This window comes from Antechinus flavipes, chromosome 3 (assembly GCF_016432865.1).
Source record: "Antechinus flavipes isolate AdamAnt ecotype Samford, QLD, Australia chromosome 3, AdamAnt_v2, whole genome shotgun sequence".
Lineage (NCBI taxonomy): Eukaryota > Metazoa > Chordata > Mammalia > Dasyuromorphia > Dasyuridae > Antechinus > Antechinus flavipes.
This window is the reverse complement of record NC_067400.1, coordinates 414,723,288-414,729,287: the sequence shown is the minus strand read 5'-3', so window position 1 is coordinate 414,729,287 and position 6,000 is coordinate 414,723,288.

Sequence of the window (6,000 nt, the reverse complement as noted above, 5' to 3'; positions counted from 1 at the left end):
TTCATTCTTTAAAGAGAAAAAAATACTGTGATGGCACATCTGTAATCCCTGCCACTGAGAAAGCTGGTTGGTAGATATCTTGAGCTCTAAATTCAATCAGGTGCCCACTGTCTGACATCAATATAGTTTCAGGAGTGGGAAAATAGATTGGCTATGAAAGGGCAAGCCAGGCCAGGCTAGAAACACAGCAGATCAGAGCTTCTATGCCAATTGTAGAGAGGACGGTGGAATTTCATATCCAGCAAAATTTTCCATAATATTTAATGGAAAAAAGTACATTCAACAAATTTGTAGATTTTTAGGACTTTAAAAGCCAAACTTAATAGAAAATTTAACATATAAGAGCCAACGGCCCCTTTACTTCCAACTTGTTTGAGATAAGGAATCTTAGTCTAAAAAAATTTTGAAAACAACAAATGGTACAACAGGTACCATAGAACCTGAATGATAGCTTTTTACAAAAATACTAATTAGGTTAATTCTGTGAAAATAGATAAAGTCAGGGATTCAGTTTGTTTTTCTTGCAGTCATAACTCCTTTGTCAAAATCTATATCCATATCTCGTGATCAAAATGTATAATTATGGATTGGGGGCATAGTTTCCTGGACTCTAATCCTTTTTTTCCATATAAAACCAAGAGATAAACTATAGTGATAATGCTGAGTGATCAGTAGACTTTAATCCAAATTCTCAGTAGTTTATCATGTAAGTTAATTTTAGATGGCTTAGTATCACTATATAAATTGAGTATGAGCTGTAGACATGTAAATAAAAAGGTTTCATTTATGTAGTGCTTTGTATGTTAAAACTTTTATCTTTACATGTATTTAGAAAAATAAAATACTATTGATTAAAAAAAAAAAAAAGAACATCATTTTCAGTTTAGAAACACATACAGAGAAGTCAATGTCATCTTGGTTCTCTTCAAGGAGTCCATGTTTGCCAGCCTTGAATGTGTTGAAAGTGGTACACCATTGTAGAAGTTTCTTAAGAGTTCATCATACAATTCTTTCTCAACTGATCTTTGCAGTAAAGTAACATAATAATAATATTTATATAGTAGTATGCACCAGGCACTATGCTAAGCACATTATTACAATTACCTTATTTCATCCTCAAAATAACACTGGGAGGAAATTGTTGTTATTATCCCCATTTTACAGTTGAGTAAAATGAGGCACCCAGAAGTTAAGTGACTTGCCCACAGTTAGTGTGCATAGATAATAAGTTCTGAAGATAGATTTGAGTTTTGATTCTGCTCCAGGGCAGACTCTTTCTGCTGCAGTACCTAACTACCTTATGAGGAAAACAAAAGAGATGAAAGAAGTTGAGGCTCAGAGAGGTTAAAATGATTTGCCCAAGATCACCCAGCTAATAAATTACAGAATCACTAATTAAAGCCAGATTTTTCTGGTTCTTTAATACAATCCTCTCTCCTCTACAACATACTAACTTTTCCTTGAGGAACCTGCATTTAAAACCATGAAGAAACCAAAACTAACTCTTAAAGAAATAACTATGTTTGCAGTGAAGCATGAAGGCTTAAGAATAATTCATGAAATCATTTTCAAAATAGTCTCCTTAATTTCTCTTTAAATTCATATGGCTTAAATGTATTAAAAAGTATTAAATTATTGTCAGTGAAATATTCTCAAGTAAGACTGTCAAGAAATATCATTAAGGAAAAAAAAGAAATTATCTCCTAGTTCATACTTTTGATTTCTCTATGATGTCATCCATGTTTCATGAGTATAAATCACCTGAGCCTACTTTAAAAATATTTTTAACTTGAGCCAGTCAGCCTAAGTATTTTTATTTTAATAAAATTTTATTTTTATTTTTATTTATTTATTTTAATGTTTAAACCATATTAGTAAGCAATTATTAAATGATGGTACTTATATCTTCTGGCAATCAAATCAGAAATAAGTGATAGCAGTAGAATCCAAATTCTATCTCATGGAAGGACCAAAAGTCCATCAAACAATACCTGATTACATTCAGAATTCAGTATGGTACTGAGCAAATAATTGAATATCCTTTTGTTCTAAATTATACAGAATATGCATGCCCTGTGACTTCTCATAAATAAAACATAAGAAGATATATGGGGCTTTTATTAGGTCAACTGGGAAAAGAAACTCTCCTACAATGGTGCATCTGCTTTCAGCACATTCAAGGATGGCAAACGAAGTCTCCCTAAAGAGAACCAGGATGACATTGACTTCTGTGTAAATGTTCCTGAACTGAAAATGATGTTATTTCTTTTTTTTTTTTAAATCAATAGTATTTTATTTTTCCAAATACATATAAAGGTAATTTTCAACATTTACTCTTATAAGACCTTGTGTTTCAAATTTTTTCTCCCTCTCTCTTCTACGTCCCCCACTCCCCAAGATAGCAAACAATCTGATATAAGTTAAACATGTACAAAATGATGTTACATTTTTTACAAGTGTTTAAAATTAATCCATTTTTCCAAAGATGGTGCAATGTTTACTGCAGATTCTTTGATATTATTGTCATATTCTTGTGAAACATGTCATTTTGATTGCTTTGTCTTTTTCTTTTTTTAACCTTGAAGCACAAAAAATCATAAAGAATCAATGATATAAGAAGTGTGTAAAGACCTGAAATACCATTTTCCAATGGTATTGCCTGTTCTTTTACATCAACTGCCTTCAATTTTTATATTTTATATCCACTTGTTAAGTGCTAATAGGACAAGAACATCTGAGATCTATCTAATTTTTCATTCCTTCAACAAATATATGTTACCTATTGTAAAGCACTATAATATATAGACACTGAGGAAAACACAAAAATATTTGAGATATGGTCTCTATCCTCAAAGATCTTACAAAAAAACTACTGTGTGTATATACATACATACACATATACATATATATGATAAAATTCATATTAGAACAATTTAATGGATTTCTAAAGATAACATAAAAGCAAATATTTGAAGGGGTTTTTTCTGATATTTTTAATTCTGTGAATGTACCACTCCTCAAAACATCTTTGTTTAAAATGATAGTTTTGCCCACACTTGCAAAATCAAAATTTTGAAAATAAATGTTTTGTATAGAATGTAAAAGACTTAAAGCAAGTATTTAAAATATGCAAAATATTTAAGGTACATTTATATTTTATGTTATAGAAATGTACTTTTTAATAATATTCTATAAAGAATTTTTGAATAGTTTTATTAATTTAATATTAATTGATTACAACTAACATTTGGTTTAAATAAGTATTAAAATATATTCTTCATACTTTTAAAAATGAAAATTAATTATTAAATTCAAAAAATAATTATGAATAAATAAATCTCTGTGGAACTATAATATTGGTTTCAAACTAATTTTGTTTTCAGGTTTGGCAAAATGGTTTATGCACACTCTATTATACTTCTATATAGTATGAATTTTAAAAAATATCTACATGCATAAACATTAGAATGTTTCAGTTGTGACTGACAGAAACCAAAGAAGGCAAGGAAATGCACAATTAAACCAGAAAGATACCATGTCATCTAATACCCAAGCACCACAGGACATGTTAAGAGAGCCATTAAAACAGCATCCTGTTGTGTTAAGATGACATATGGTAAGCTTCCAAAATTAACAATATATTTTGCTGTTTACTGGTTTGTATCACAGTTATAATATAGTTTGGGGAGAAGGATATCTTACTTTTTAAATGGTTCCTAATTTTAAAAATTTATTTTGTTAAGTTACCTCTATTGGATATATGGTACTTGTTAAAAAACAGACCCAGGGATGATTATATCTCCTAACATTTTCTTCTTGGAATTCCCTTCTCTATTCTATTCATGCCATTTGACTTTTTCAATTTCTAAGATATTCCCAATTGTTCGTATTTCTCATTCAATTATTTAATCATTTCCCCTCTTCTCTTCCCTACCTATGATACTTTTCTTAAGGGAAAATTAAAATGAGGGCAAAGAAATCTCGATTTGTTATTTTGGTCTACAAAGCCATTAGAGTTGTGCTTTCCTAGAATGAAGATGATGCTGCATTCTTGAAGATGAGTTATGCCCAATTTAAGTTCATAAAAAGGTTCTAACATGTTAGAAAATAATAAACATACAATCCTGGGAATAGATTATGTCTGTTTTTCTAAGGGCAGCTAGGTGATCATAAAAAAAACCTATCACTAGGAGTCTGGCAACTCAGTGAAGAAAGATTTTGGCAGCAGCAACCTCTGAAATAAAGAAAAATAAACCAAGACCTATAGTCCTGGGCAATTCCCTTCAACTTCTGCAGTGATGATGACAAATTGGGAGGAAAGAGAACAAAGGATGCCAGGAATCCTTTTTTAGACCTTTTAGACCATCTTTTTTAGACAGTTTTTAGACCATCAACAAACATGAATTTGACTGGTGGTACTTTGGGAAGCTCTTATTCATCGATAAGATAATAACCAGACATATTGCTGTAAAAGTTTTATACAAACCTTGAATTTTCACATGCTGTAAAAGTTTTATACAAACCTTGAATTTTCACATAAATGAAACTAGAAAAAAAAAAGAAGGAAATTATAGAAAGATAGAGGGTTAGCTCACAGATACTCCTTGAAAGAATGGATTTATTGTATATACAAAAGGTAACATTATCTTATGGAACATTTATTAATCACATGTTTTGTAGTGATATTGAAAAAAGAATACCATGAAAATATTTGCAGTTTATGTACCAGCAACAATTACTAAAGACAAAATTGTAGAGAAATTCTATGAAGAACTTAATAATGTCCTGCAAATGAGTTCAATTCAAAGATGGAGGGAACATGAAGATGAGGGAAAAACATATTAAAAGTATGGTTCAGGGAAAAGATATGAAAGACAACAAAAATTTATAGATTATACCTTATAGATTATCCTTATACCTTTATATCATGACCATTTAAAAGAATTGCAAGCATGAAATAACAACTCAAAGAATGAAATTGAGTACATTTTAACAGACAGGAAAAGACTAATAGCAGTTGTGGGAATTTTCTCTGATTCAGTTGTCTGTTCATAGATCATCAAAGCCTCAGATCTAAGATAGAACATATAAGGGAGAAAAAAGAATAGTAATGAAAAAAGTATATGATGCAAATTATGGTTTAACCTTGAATTGCTTTAAATTGTTAAAAATAAAAATGGGAAACGGGAAACAGAAATGAAATGACATTAATTATAACAATTTCAGCTAGAAATCAAACTAATATAAATTAATTGCTACAAGGAGATTATAAGAATCTAGAAAGCATCTTCATCAGAAAACATTTGACTTATTTGCCAAAAGAAGATGGAAATCAAAGGTAATGAATGAAAAGTCAAAGAGACAAAGTTTTCTGGGTATTATGACTAACAATAAGTTGAGGTCAATGGTTTCAACCACCAAGGACACCCCGACATGCTTAAAAGCTTTGGAAAGGGGGATTTTCACTCTGAGGTACCAACTCATACCTCTCAGAACGGCTAAGATGACTGGAAAGGATAATGATAAATATTGGAGGGGATGTGGGAAAACTAGGACACTAATGCATTGTTGGTAGGAAATGATCCACCCATTCTGGAGAGCAATCTGGAACTAAAACTGTGCATAACCTTTGACTTGGCAGTGCCATTACTAGGTCTGTATCTCAAGGAAATCATAAAGGAGGAAAAAGGATCCACATGCACGAAAATCTTTATAGCAGCTCTTTTTTGTGGTAGCAAAGAATTGGAAAAGAAGTGGATGTCCATCAATTGGGGAAAGGCTAAACAAGTTATGGTACATGAAGGTAATGGAATATTATTGTTCTATAAAAAATGATGAACAAGCTGATTACAGAAAGGCCTGAAAAGATATATATGAACTGATGCTGAGAGAACATTGTGCATAGTAACAGCAAAGATTTGATTCTTCTCTGTGATTCAGTGATTCAAAACAAGAGACTCTGGACAGAAAATGCCACCTGCATCCAGAAAAAGAACTATG